General features: G+C 30.4%; 1 long non-coding RNA gene across 1 annotated transcript; it reads left to right on the top strand.

Moving 5' to 3' along the window:
* The first annotated feature begins 13122 nt into the window (after positions 1 to 13122).
* LOC145948901 (uncharacterized) lies at positions 13123 to 13796 on the top strand. Its single transcript, XR_014427498.1, has 3 exons — positions 13123 to 13251; positions 13356 to 13479; positions 13678 to 13796. It is a non-coding gene; the product is annotated as an uncharacterized LOC145948901 (long non-coding RNA).
* The last annotated feature ends 447 nt before the right edge of the window (positions 13797 to 14243 follow it).

Raw genomic sequence — 14243 nt, 5'->3', positions numbered from 1 at the left:
CACATGGAAGAATTATTTCGTTTCTTTCTCGAATAACACTTAAAAATGTGTTAAATAGGTATGTTTTACCACTTCCTGCAAACCCGTCAATAAAAAATAACCTCTGAGGTTCATTTTCATTTTCAATTGCTCGCATGACTATATCGTACACGTGCTTTTGCTCAGCATTTAGTGTCGATAATAAATAATCACCACGTATTCTTTCTTCATCCACATTATACTCTGTTACGTAAATATTTATTGGAGTTGGATTTGGCAATTGGAAGTTCTCACAGCTACTTCCATTATTTATCAGAATTCCTTGTATATGGTTTAAAGCCATATTTTCAGGATTTACAACATTGTTATGTACAAAGTCCTCAATCATGAAATGTTTATATTTATTCCAAATAGTTGGTACATCTGTTGGAGTTCCAAAGATGCAAATGTAAGCAAATAATTCTCGAAGTTGTGCAGGCATATTCGATTCTGTTGCTTCTTCCAGCGTTTTTCCCCAAAGATTATCAGTTTCTATCAAGTTTTTTGCAATTGCTGCATCTTTAAATGTATTATAAAGAACTCCATTTACAGTTCTCAAATCTTCAAAACATTTAGCTCCAGTCACATGTAGTAGAAGAAGACGGAGATAAAATCTCTCAATATCTTTTATGCTTACTGTATAGAGTCTTGAAATTATTTTTTCACCACCTTTTTTGCGTGGCTTCCACTTAGTTTCTTTTTTATCATATACATAATGATAAGGAATATCTGTGTAAATAAAATTCACTGCATTTTCATCAGATTGATTTAATTTGAACCATGCAGTCAGCGTAGTATCTCGAGTGAGCTCTCTCTGAGCAGCTTGCTCTTCTTTTCCTGCTCGAAAATAAACCATTTGACGATTAGGCAAATGAACTGCCAATCTGATTACTGTATGAGACCTCATAAACAGATCGTATCCGTTCAGTCTCCACATTGCTTTTGGAGCACTAATATATCTTGCATCCAGGAATGAGTTAATTTCATCTATTTTAATTAGCCTTGTGCCATCTCGTGCTTGCACTTCAATCGCAGCACAGTCAAATCCTTTATGAATATATTTATATAAGTATTTTACGCTCTTCACCGATAAACATATTTCCAAATTGATATGTCGATCATATTTCATGATTAAATATGGTGAATATGGCACCACCCATCGATTATCAACTTCTTTGCCTCTAACGATGTATTTTTTACCAAAATTTCTTCGTTGATACATAAGATATCCATTCACATTAGCATTAGTTTCTTCACGAAACTCTTTTGGAAAACTTTTTGAACATTTTCCATCGTCTCCAGTGCATGGATATCTGTGGGAGGAATCTCCACAAGGACCATGAATCATGTGCTTCAAAATTTTTACATTAAGTTCTGAATATCTTTCTTCATCAGGGATTTCAGCCCATACCATCATGTTAATAACTTCTTGAAGTCGGGGCTTATCTTCATCACTCAACATTGCAAGTAAATGCAAATGTGGAAGTCCTCTTTTTTGAAATTCAATCACACCTGCATAAGCAATAATATTTCCAAAAATTTTATTATGAATTAGATCATTTAAAATCTCTTTGACATCCAAGTTAAATGTTTTAGCGACCAAATCTGGTCGAAATTTTATTAAACATCCATCAAGATTATCCTTAATTTCTGGGCATTGAGGATTGCAAGTCATTGTAAGAAAAATATCTGGTTTACCAAACTTTCTTACCAAAGACATAGCATCTTGGTACCTTTCTTGCATGTTTCTTGGACTGCCCATAAATGAAGATGGTAATATCACAGGTATACCAGCTGTAATTCCTTCATTTTGTGCTCGATTATCTAGGTGATCCATTAATCCCGAATAAAGTTCTGCTCTTAATTGAGGTTGATTTAATTTAATATAATTAAGCCTATTTGCTTCAGTTTTCATATAGGCATCAAGTATAAATTGACATCTCAATTTGCCTGCCTTTTTAAATTGACTAAATTCTAATCTTGGTGCTAACAGGTGAGCATAATAATCCATTTGAGTTATTTTGAATCCTGGATATTTAGGATTATATGATTTAAGTTCTGAATGCCATCCATCGTTACCATGGATATAACAAAGGATAACACATTGGGTCACACCTTTTGTCTAGAATTGATATTTGTTGAACATCGTTCGAATTTTTATTATAAATCCGAACGTCTCTTTCAAATAGAGGCTCACCATCTACATTCTTAAAGACCATAGCTATTTCATTTGCTTGTGGAGCATTGTATCTTCTTTGATCTTGTTGAGGATTTTTTCTAAAAGACAACATTAAATTTATGGTTTTATTTCCTATCGGATTAAGATCTTGTTCAACTTGACGCATCATCTTGAATGTTTTTGCAAATTCATTGCATTGAACCATAAAACTTGACAACTCTTTCATTATTTCTGAATCACACTCCTTATTAGCTTTGTTATTCATTCTATGATTTACAGCTTCTTCTGTATCTAAAAAGTAAAGCTGTGCAAATCGCGGAGCTTGCCCATCCGCTGGGCGCATTGCTGTTGAAGTTAAATGATGATATTGCCCATGAATCTTTAAGCAATAAGGAGCATTGTTCACAACATCCAATGGATTTCTATTTCCCGGCGCACCCATTGAAGCCATAGCTAAAGCACTATTATATGAACGAATATTATTTAAGAAATTTTTTGAAGCAAAATCATTTCCAATGTATAATTTTTTTATAAAATCAGGACAATTTATTGGCTTTAATTGAATCTTGCCCTTTTGGCAACAATATGTAAATTTTCCATCTTTAGATTTTTCACATGCAAAGTTTATTATTTGCAAAATTGGCATTCTACATTCATTTGGCCAAGTGTATGAACTGGCACATTTATTTCATGGTCCTTGGCAATTAGCGCAATGTGATGATTTAATTGTCTAGTTTGATGCCTTCTCTGAGCATGTCTCTGAGCATCAGCTTCGAGTCGTTGAGATCTTGCTTCATTATTTTCATTGGCCCTCTGCTGAGAATTTCTTTGAGCATTAGCTTCGAGTCGTTGAGACCTTGCGTCATCATTTTCATTGGCCCTCTGCTGAGAATTTCTTTGAGCATTAGCTTCGAGTCGTTCAGATCTTTCCTCCGAACTCTCAATTTTTCGCGTTTGTCGTAAGCGCTTGCTTTCGCGACTCACTTTATACAAATTTCCACCTTTTCTCTTTTGAAGGATACTTGTAATTATTTTTTATAATTGATATATATTTAGGAAATAAATTACTTTATATTATATAGCAATAATATTGCTCGAAGTACATCAGAATTTTTATTTTATGCAAACTACTTATATATATAGATTGATCGATTTTCTTGATGGATTTCTGTCTTATGTTTATTCTGTTTTATATTAATTCTTTGTATAGGCGCACAGCAGCCTTTTTTTACAGACGCACAGCAGCCTTATTTTACAGGCGCACAGCAACCGTTTTTTACAGGCGCAAAGCAGCCTTTTTTTACAGGCGCACAGTAGCTCTGTATCGGCGCACAGCAGCCGTTTTTTACAGGCGCACAGCAACCCTTTTTTACAGGCGCAAAGCAGCCTTTTTTTACAGGCGCACAGCAGCTCTGTATCAGCGCACAGCAGCCATTTTTTACAGGCGCACAGCAGCCTTTTTTTAGAGGCGCACAGCAGCCTTTTTTTACAGGCGCACAGCAGCTCTGTATCGGCGGACAACAGCCTTTTTGTAATAATTTAATTTAATCTCGAATATCTTAGAAGTAATTTTTTTATATAAGAAAAATGTGATAAAAATGTAATTATTAAAAAATATTAATTACAAATTTTAAACTCATTTATTACAAATATATTCTAAACAATTATTCAAAATTGGCTCTCTAATTAAAATTAATAAAATAAGAATAAATCGCAATAGGAGCCTGGCACCCTTCGTGGGGTGCAGTAAATTAATAATAAATTTAATTAAATTAATTCAACATCCGAAATTTTTATTTAAATCAGCTACAGTAAAAATCTCGACAATAATCGGCTATATATAATTATTTAAAAATGTACCGTCTCTCTCTTCACTCTCCTTCTTCAACGTTATAACTTCGTCTGTCACTAACTCGTTTCTCGTAAACTTTTACACCTTTGATTCCTTCTTCTTTGTTATGCCGATTTCATTTATTATAACATTTTCTATTCATTCAATCTATCCATGATGACATTTAACGTGATTTAATGTGAAACCATCGACTTATGTATATAATCATTTATGAAATGACACTCGTCAAGAACGTAAAAACTCGTATCATCCCTAAGGGGTGATTTTGACAAAATTACACTCACATACAACAAATAGTAAATAAACTATTAATTTTGAAAGATCGTTTATCGTGGAAAATAATTACGCGAACTGATAATCATAATAATTGTAATAATTATAGAGAATGAACAAAACATTTTACGTGCTATGCACATATACATACATACGTGAAATATTAAATTATATCTCTATATATAAGTGCCGTCCGTCTGTATGTATGTACGCGAACTACTTCTACATTTATGGATTGATTCTCACGAAATTGGTACCAAAGTGTTGCAAATTCTTCGGGGAAGGCTTCAAATGTTTTTTGGAGCTCATGTCCAATAGTCCAATGTCAAAATGTCTAAAGAGAAAAAAAGCAATGAAAATACGTGCAACTCAGAAACTCAGCATAATGTAAGTAAATTTAATTTTTAGTGAAAGAGAGAAAGGATTGACATAGTGAAAGAGAGAGAATGAGATTAAGAAAAAGAAAGAGAGAATAAGATTAAGAGAAAAAGATAGAGAGAGAGACTTAGGTTAAGAGAAAGAGAAAGAATAAATAGATGTGTGTGTGTGTATGTGTGCGTGCGCGCGAGTGCGTGCGTGTGTGTGCGCGTTGCGTGTGTGTGCGCGTTGCGTGTGTGTGCGCGTTGCGTGTGCGTGCGCGCGCGCGAGAGAGAGAGAGAGAGAGAGAGAGAGAGAGAGAGAGAGAGAGAGAGAGAGAGAGAGAGAGAGAGAGAGAGAGAGAGAGAGAGAGAGAGAGAGAGAGAGAAAGAGAGAGAGAAATTAAGATTATTAATCTATATATTTCTTTTTTAGAATCACATCAGCAGCGAAAAAATTTTTGACGAAAACAACATCTTGAAGTCACAATTACAGGAGCTGCAACGGCAACTGGCCGCTGCTTTGACCAAGCAACAGCCTGCAGTGGTGGCTGCTGAGAATCCACAACCTGCAGTGGTGACTGCTGACAATCCTCAGCCACCACTGCAGGCTGTTGACAATCCACAGCCACCACTGCAGGCTGCTGAAAATCCACAGCCTGCAGGTGAAAAGGATACGTTTCAACGTAAATATATTATAATGATAAATAATAATAAATAAAAATATACATAAGTAGTAAATAATATAACCAAAAACTTAAATTTTATATATTTTTTTACAGCAAAATACAAAACTCGGTGGGCAACAGCTGGAAGAGGCCGAGGACGCGGACGCGGACGTGGCCGTGGACGCGAACGTGGCCGTGGAAGCAAAATTATTATTAATTATATTAATATGTAGTAGATATCTATAAATATTAAATAAATACACACATATACATATTATATATTTTTTAATAAATAGATATATATTATAGATATAGATACATATAAATACGGATATATATATAAATATTTATATAAAAAACCTTTAAAAAAAATCTTTTTTAATTAAATTTTTTTTTCTTATTTTTCTCATTCTTATTGTCATCATTTTCATTATCCTTTCGCTTTTTATCTTTTTTCTTAACTTCCTCTATAAATCCTTTCTTCTTATCCTTTTTTTTATTCTCCTCTTGTTTTTCAAAATCACTCAATGTTTCTATTAATAACTCATCGAGTCCATCTTCGAGCACTAAAATTTTTTAATTATAAATAATTATTTGAATTATAAAAATAAATTGAAAATTAAAAAAATATTTAAATTAAAATTTATAATTAAGTAATAAATTATTTTTTTTATTTACCGTTTTTAAATTCTTCTATTTCTTTCAGTCTATTCATTTCGTCGATGTTTTCATTTTCACTCTGTGCCTTTATTTCGTTTATTGTTATACATTGTCTTTCATTTCCATTTATTCCATTTATTATAATATTTTCTTCAACCATGATGACATTTAGCATTGACATTTATCATTTGAAATCAGCAACTTATGTATATAGTCATTTATTAAATGACATATAAGAAAATTTAAACTCATATCACCTCTAAGGGGTGATTTGAATATTAAAACTCATATCACCCCAAATAGATTGTTAAGAAAGGAATGTGTAAGTTTCTAATTTGAATAAATCTTTAATATAACGGGCTCAAACAGACGGTATTTATATATATAGAAAAAATTTGCGAAATAAAATCAATCCATAAATGCGCGCGCGCGTAGGTGGATGCGTGAGTGGGGGTGCAAAACTTAAAAAACCACATATTAGCTTTCCCTGAAAAATTTGCAAAATTTTGTTACTAATTTCGAAAAAATCGGTCATCAAATGTGTAAATGCGTGGGTGGGTGCGTAGATGGGTATGTCATTAAAAAAAAACCACATAGTACGATGTTTTGAAACGTTCTGAACCCATTAGCATAGAAATTAAAAAAACAATTTTTTTCGCCGCGAAAACAGCCTCCTATATAAAAAAGAAAAAAAATTTTTTTAAACCGCATAGTAGGATTTTTTTGATCATTCTAAACACATTGGCGTAGAAATCTTGTAAAAAATCTTGTAAAACACATGCGCGTGGGTGGATACGTGGGTGGGTGCGTGAGTGGGTGCGTGGGTGGGCAAAACTTAAAAAAAGAACCACATAGCAGCCATCCCCGAAAAATTTGCAACACTTGCGAAATTTTGGTACCATTTTCATGAAAATCGGTCAATAAATGTGTTAATGCGTGGGTGGGTGCGTGGGTGGAGATGTAAAATTTAAAAAAAAAACAACATCATCGCCATCCTCGAAAAATTTGCGAAATTTTGGTACCAATTTCGTGAAAACCGGTCCATAAATGCGCATGCGCGTGGGTGGATGCGTGGGTGTATAAAAATTAAAAAAAAAACCACATAGCAGCCTTCCCCGAAGAATTTGCAACACTTTGGTACCAATTTCGTGAGAATCGGTCCATAAATGTAGAAGTAGTTCGCGTACATACATACAGACGGACGGCACTTATATATAGAGATAATATTGTGTATGTATATATATAATAATAATAATAATAATATATGTATATATAACGACTTACTGTCGTGCATTGCTAATTGACACATGTCATGATATTTGATTTATTTCACAAATCACGCAGCAAAAATAGCACCGGTTCTATCTTTGAAAACTAGCATGCTAACACACATGACAGCACGCAGTGTACAAAATTTCTAGCTTCATAGCTAGCATGTTAGCTAGCATGTTAGATCGCATGGTCATTCACATGCGATTTAACACGAAAACACGCACCGTGTGCCGTAGGCTTTACATACTGTCATGGTTTTTTATTGTTGTTTACTCTCGTTCTATAACATTTTCATTTTTATGACCCTAAATCACCTAGAATTGTCTTTGGTCTTATGTTTTAATCTTCACACATATATTGATTATATATTTATTTCGCCGTTATGGTTTGATCTACACATTGTGCTGATTAATCATTCACTTTAATTACTTGCGATTTTTACTTTATATATTGAAGAAGACTAATAATAAGTAAAGTCGAAACGTTTATATTTGAATAAAGTAGATTTAATAAATGAGAACTATCATTCACACATCTTTTAATTTGACATCTTCCTACTTGTTCATTTAGCTGGTCCATAAACTTATTTATTGCATTTCAATATATCAGCACACACAATCATCTTAATTTAATTTTATTTTTATTTTCATTTACAGGATATTACAAGCAAAAAAAACGAAGAAACCGGTATTAATCAAAATTTGTAAGTATTCACATTAATTATATAAAATATTATTTTACGAGTTATAGTTTTTATAATAAAATGTATTTATATTATAATAAAATCGAGACTCGGAAACATATATATGTATATACAGTATATACCTATGTTTATAAGTATACATATATGTATACTTTATAATATATCAAGATCTTATAGAAAATGTATTGTATATGTACATGTATATGTAAATGTATATGTATACTTTATAATATATCAAAATATATATATATATATATATATATATATATATAAGAAAATGTATTTTCTTTTGCAATAGTTTATAAAAATTTAAGATTTGTTTTAATAATTTTTCAGAAAATTTTTAGACAAAAGTAGAGAAGACGTAAGAAATGTTCCAGCTCTGTCTGAATTACAATATAATTTATTACATGTAACAGATCTCACCAAAACAGACATCAATACTGTTCGAGCAAGCGACGATTAAGCTTGCGACTGAGTGGCGCGGACGGCCGCGTCTGGCATGATCAGCGCTATCAGCGCGCGCAGCGAACAAATTAGAAAGGAGGAGTACTTCCGAAAAAGGACTGGGAGAGGGAACGCGCGTGCACGTGAAAACGCTTTTGTAAATGCACGAGTAAAGGAAGTTTTTGTAGTTCTGAGCATAAAGGATAGTTTCAAACAACGACAGAACGCTTTGAAATCATTATATACATAACCCCACTGCGAGACCACGCGTCGAGCAGTACAAATACTGTAAATGATCCATTTATTCTAATATAACTTTGTTGTATATTAAATATATTAAAAATTTATAATTAAAAATATATATTAAACACATTAAAAACATATTAAATATACAGTGTCCCATACCCAGCGAATCACTGATTTACAGTAGAGTCTCGACGTCATTTGGAAACGATGTTCACTCAGTGAAAATGTTGAGTAAATAATTTTCAAATTATAAGCGACTGAAAATACAAGGTTTTTCTCAAACTAAGTCTTGTTGAAATATAATATTAATAAAATCACATTCTACAGTTAATTTCAGATAGAATTTACTTTAACATAATTTTAATTTAAGGCTTAGTTACAAAGATACATGATAGCAAATATCAAGAAAATGTAAGAAATGATTACCTCCCTTGACATTTTCGCTGAGAAAAGATTGTCTCCAAATGACACCGGAGATCTAACTGTACATCAGTGATTCACTGGGTACAAAACACCCTGTATATATAAATTTATTAATATATTTAAAATTTTATATTTTCAGAATGCATCGGACAAACAAAATATATTTACAAAAGATGTGTTTTTGTAAGTATTTAAATTAACATAAAAAATTATTTTATAATTTATATATTTTATAATAAAATATATATGGTAAATGTTTGCATGTTTGCAAGTTTATAAATAGTGATAATTACAATTTTTTTTCTTTGCTTCAGAAAGCATGTTTGCGTCCTTTTCTTTTCTTCTTCTTTTTTTTAATATATAAAAATGTTTGATGAAAATATTGATTTAAAGGCAGATTGACGGCACAAATGCAGCAGAGCTAGTCAAAGATCGTCAGAAAGTCGTTCTGTGAGATTATTGCCGCCAATCTGCTATAAAATTATCACCACTAACACAACAAACATCTAATATAACATAGATGTAATGTCATAACGTAACGTACACTTATTGTTTTATCTATAATGTTATAATAATTTTTCAGAAATATATATATACCAACAGAGAAGGAAATCAACTTTCAACAAACATTAAATCGGAATACATTTTTTATTTCTACACCAAAAAATTCCAATAATAATTTTATCGTAAGTATCTTACGAAAAAATGTATGGGTAACTTTCATATGTAATAACTCCGCGAAAAAAAATCGTACGAACTTTGCTTTTTTTTTAAATTTGTAGTAAAAAGTCCACATTTTACGATAGTTATGATAAGATTTGCGAAAAAAATTTATTCCACTCCGTGGAGTGCGTCAAAGTACGCAATTTTTTAGAGACAAAACACGTCCTTACTTTTGAAGCAGTGGCGTACGGGGAGGGAGGATAAATTAAAAATCTGACGAATGGTTTTTAAAGTAGAGACTTCAAGCTTGACAGTGAAAAAAAAATTTTTCAAATCCGATCATTTTTAGCGGAGTTATGCTTATTTGAAATTATGCGAAATTTTGACTTAAAATACATATGCGTTAATTTTGTTGACGAGTGTATAACTAGCTTTTAAGTCCGCGCTACGCGCGTGAATACTACAGTTATTTTATTTGCAATAGATGTAAAAAATGTGTTATGCATCCCCGGTGTAGCAGGGGAGTGTAGGTCTCTCACCCATTAAAAACCCTCTCTGTACACAAAATCAAAATCTCAACAAAATCGCTATACGAAAAACATTAAAAAATTTGGTTACTGATTTAAATAAAATTAATCTATTAATATTAATTAGATTTTCTATTTTCAGGTTAAGGACGACTTATTTCAAAGTAAGAGCGGCGATGAAAAAAACTATACTAATACGGAAAAACAATCTGAAATAAATGAAAATGAAAAAGAATATTCGTAAGTATTCATGTTAATTATAAAATATGTTTGTGTTCTTTAAATATATATGTATATATATATATATATATATATATATATATATATATATTATAGTACTGTTGTCTTCATAGATTAATATACTTATTGTATACTTAATATATAAATTTTTCAGAAAAACCAATCGCGATTTAATCGAGAGTTATTGCAATATAAAGAGATCTCACTATAGAAGACTACACGAAACGAGACAAGAATGGAAAATATTTCTAGAAAAACCTGGCAAAGTGCAGCTTTTAGAAATAACTGCTGTTTTTATGGCACAATTTATTCAAAAGTGTGTATCTTACTCGGAGGTGAAAGCATCATTAGATAAAATGGCACATGAGGTAATGAAATGCCTCAAGGAAAAGCATCCCGATCATCCAATATTCTCGACGTCCGCTGAAACATTAGACTATTGGAAAAACAACAATTTCGACGAGAATATATGGAATGATGTTGAAGAAAAGCAAATAATGGATATGCTCTACGAATATATGTTTGACAAATTAAACTTTCGATCATGCATTTATTTATATAGAAATTTTGAGAACATGTCCCTGGTGAAAATAACTTTACAATTTTTTACGCGAAATTATGTGAAAACTATGATTTTTTATTATATAATTACAAGTTTTTGAATTATTTCAACGTGATTTTTACGTCAAATCTACGCGATTTGACGCGATTTGGTCCATGTTTGTAGTTTTTTATAAATTTACGTAAAAAGTTATGATTTTCTACAACCACATTACGTAATTTAGTTGTAGAAAATTACAACTTTCTATGTAAAATCTGAGATCTACAACTTTCTATAAGCAATTATAAAGATCATTTTACAATAGATTGCAAATATCCCGTCGCCAGTCGTAAAGGTAGCAATTTTGAAAAGTTATTTTTAGTTGCGCTTGGCAGTTGCGGTTGTCAGAGGATTAATTTTTAATTTTTTGCCGACTGACAATTGTAATCGGACACGTAATGTCGTAGCGTCAGGTGAAAACGTATCCTAAGGACTTATGCAAACAAAGGGTGCTTTCCAGCAACGACACATTGCGGCACAGTGTATCATTCTATCTTTCATGTTCACTGGTATTGAAAGAAGATAGAATGATACACAGTGTCGGACTGTGTCATTGCTGGAAAGCACCCAGATTTGTATAATCACATCCATGAGGAACTTGATTGGTCTATTTTATGCATTTGCTTATGGATCAATTAATTTCATTATACATATGTTTATGCGATTGTATATACAAATAAGTCCTTAAAAATTAACTTTTTACATGTATTCTATGATTGACCTACATTATACATTTTATTATGTATATTGTAAAAATATGAAAATAACTACGAAAAAATAATTTATGAATATATTTATTAAAATATTTATAAATATATTATTAACATTAATAACATTAATAACATTAATAACATTAATAACATTAAATACATTATTAACATTAAAATAAACGTTTTTTTAATGAATAAAAAGGGACAACCAATTATTTTAACGTTTTTTAAATATCTTAGAAAATGAGTTTCAAACATTTTTTTAAACATTTCTTTGCTACTTAGCTTTATATCATGATAATTTTTTTAATGTTGTTTTTTTCTGTTGTAAAAAGTTGTAGGGGTAGTGGGGGAATATTATTACAGTAGGAACATTGATACAGTATCATCATAGTTCTGCATGAAAAATATCTACAAATCATCCATTCGTCCACGCATAGATGATGTTACGATACACAAAGCATATGAACATTTTTCGGATGCGAGCAGTGACCTCTTTCTAGATATTTTTCATGCAGAAGTATGATGACTATGATCAATGTTCCCTCATTCGCCTTAAATAGTTATATATTTGTTCTTAAAAATGTTTGTGAAAAGTTGTAGAATAATGTGAATGGTTGTGATTTTTGATAATTACAATTTCTACAACTTACTATTACAATACTTTTAAAAATGTTTGTAGAAACTTTGTAAAAATTTTTTACAACTCACAACAATATTATTACAACTTATCATGAATTTCTCCAATTTTCTAAAATTTGTAAAGTTATGATTTGTTGTTAAAAATTATTATTTTTAGTAGAAATACATAAATTATTGTAAAATTATTCCATCAGATATTTGTAATTTTTCATAAATTTACTTAGAAAGTTGTGATTTTCTACAACTACATTACGTTTAGTGATATATTGTAGAAATTTGTAATTTTTAAAAAAATTCTACAACTTTTACAATATACGAAAAATGTTCATAAAAAATTGTTGAAACTCCTAAAAATTTGTAAATATTTTTTACAACTGAGTACAACTTATTACAACTTACCATGAATTTTTACAATTTTCATGAATTTGTAAAAAGTTGAGATTTGTTGTTGAAAGTTTTAATTTTTCATAGAAGTATGTAAATTGTTGTAAAATTATTTCCACCAGGGGTGTATAAATAATGTAAGTTATTATAGATCTTATTATAATTATGGCCAACTATTGCTGTGTGAGCATATGTTTGTTATAGATATTAAACATACTATCGTTTTAATTAACTTTTGTAATATCTGTAATAGGTCTTAAAAAATAAATGTGGCCGAAAAATTGTTTTATACATAATATATCATAGCGTGGCTAGAAGACTTGGTTTACGTTGCGATGTGATAAAGTTGCCCGACTTACCAACACACTATCGATATGAACCAGAATTGTTAGTATAATATAATTTATATTTGAAACTATCTGAAGCCGTTCAGTAATTCTTTTACTTTGTTATCCTGCAAATATATATATATTAATTTATGTTGTTTTCAGTGCTATAATTCAAAAAGGAGAATGTTTTAAAATAAATTGTGAAAAATATCAGCTTGTCTGCATACATTGGTATGTATACAGTTCTTATTTACACGAAGCTTGCAACAAAGTAAATGCTATACAGGTTGGCAATTATTCATATGTGAATTCTATTTATTTTAATACTAAAATATATTTGTAACTTTGGCAAAGATATGAGTCAATGAAATGTTTTTTTATGCATTGACAGAAAAAATTATGTAGTTTCTATGTTTTAATTTGTGTGTGTATAATCAGAGCTTTATCCACATTTAATAATTGCTCATGTTTAATTTTCTTTCAGATATGGGACGAGATGAGACAATCACTTTAAAAAATGGTAAGGACTTATATAGGAAGAACTCACAATATAATAAGAGTGAAAACCTATAGAAATATAATAACATATTAAGAATATAAAGGCTCCTTCTATAATAAATACCATATTTATAATAACATAACTATAACCAGTGTTGTGCTTAGATGATTTTAAATTTAGCTAGATAAAGATGAGATAAAAATATGTAAATTCATCTTAGATAAGATGAAGATAATTTTGTTTTAAATATATCTAGATAAAAGATAAAATTATATGACGATTCATCTAGATAACTTCCAGATAATATTATTTTTAAAATCGCTTATGTAAACAGTTAAAAAATGTAAATAAATAAAAATGTAATGTAAAATAAAAAAAATGGAAATTATAAAAGAGATATAAAAATATATTCATAGTTTTTTATTTATAAGTTTTTATCGTTTACTGCTCAAGTTCTACTACTTAAAATATTTTCATGTGCTATGAAACTCTAAATCAAATTATCTGAATATTATTTTAGATCATTTAGTAACACTTTTTTTTATCTAAGA

This window comes from Prenolepis imparis, unplaced genomic scaffold (genome assembly GCF_030444845.1).
Source record: "Prenolepis imparis isolate NDT839.2.m4 unplaced genomic scaffold, iyPreImpa1.0 SCAF_2, whole genome shotgun sequence".
NCBI lineage: Eukaryota > Metazoa > Arthropoda > Insecta > Hymenoptera > Formicidae > Prenolepis > Prenolepis imparis.
Note: the sequence above shows the minus strand (reverse complement) of the source record. Positions and strands in the feature narration are given on the sequence as shown.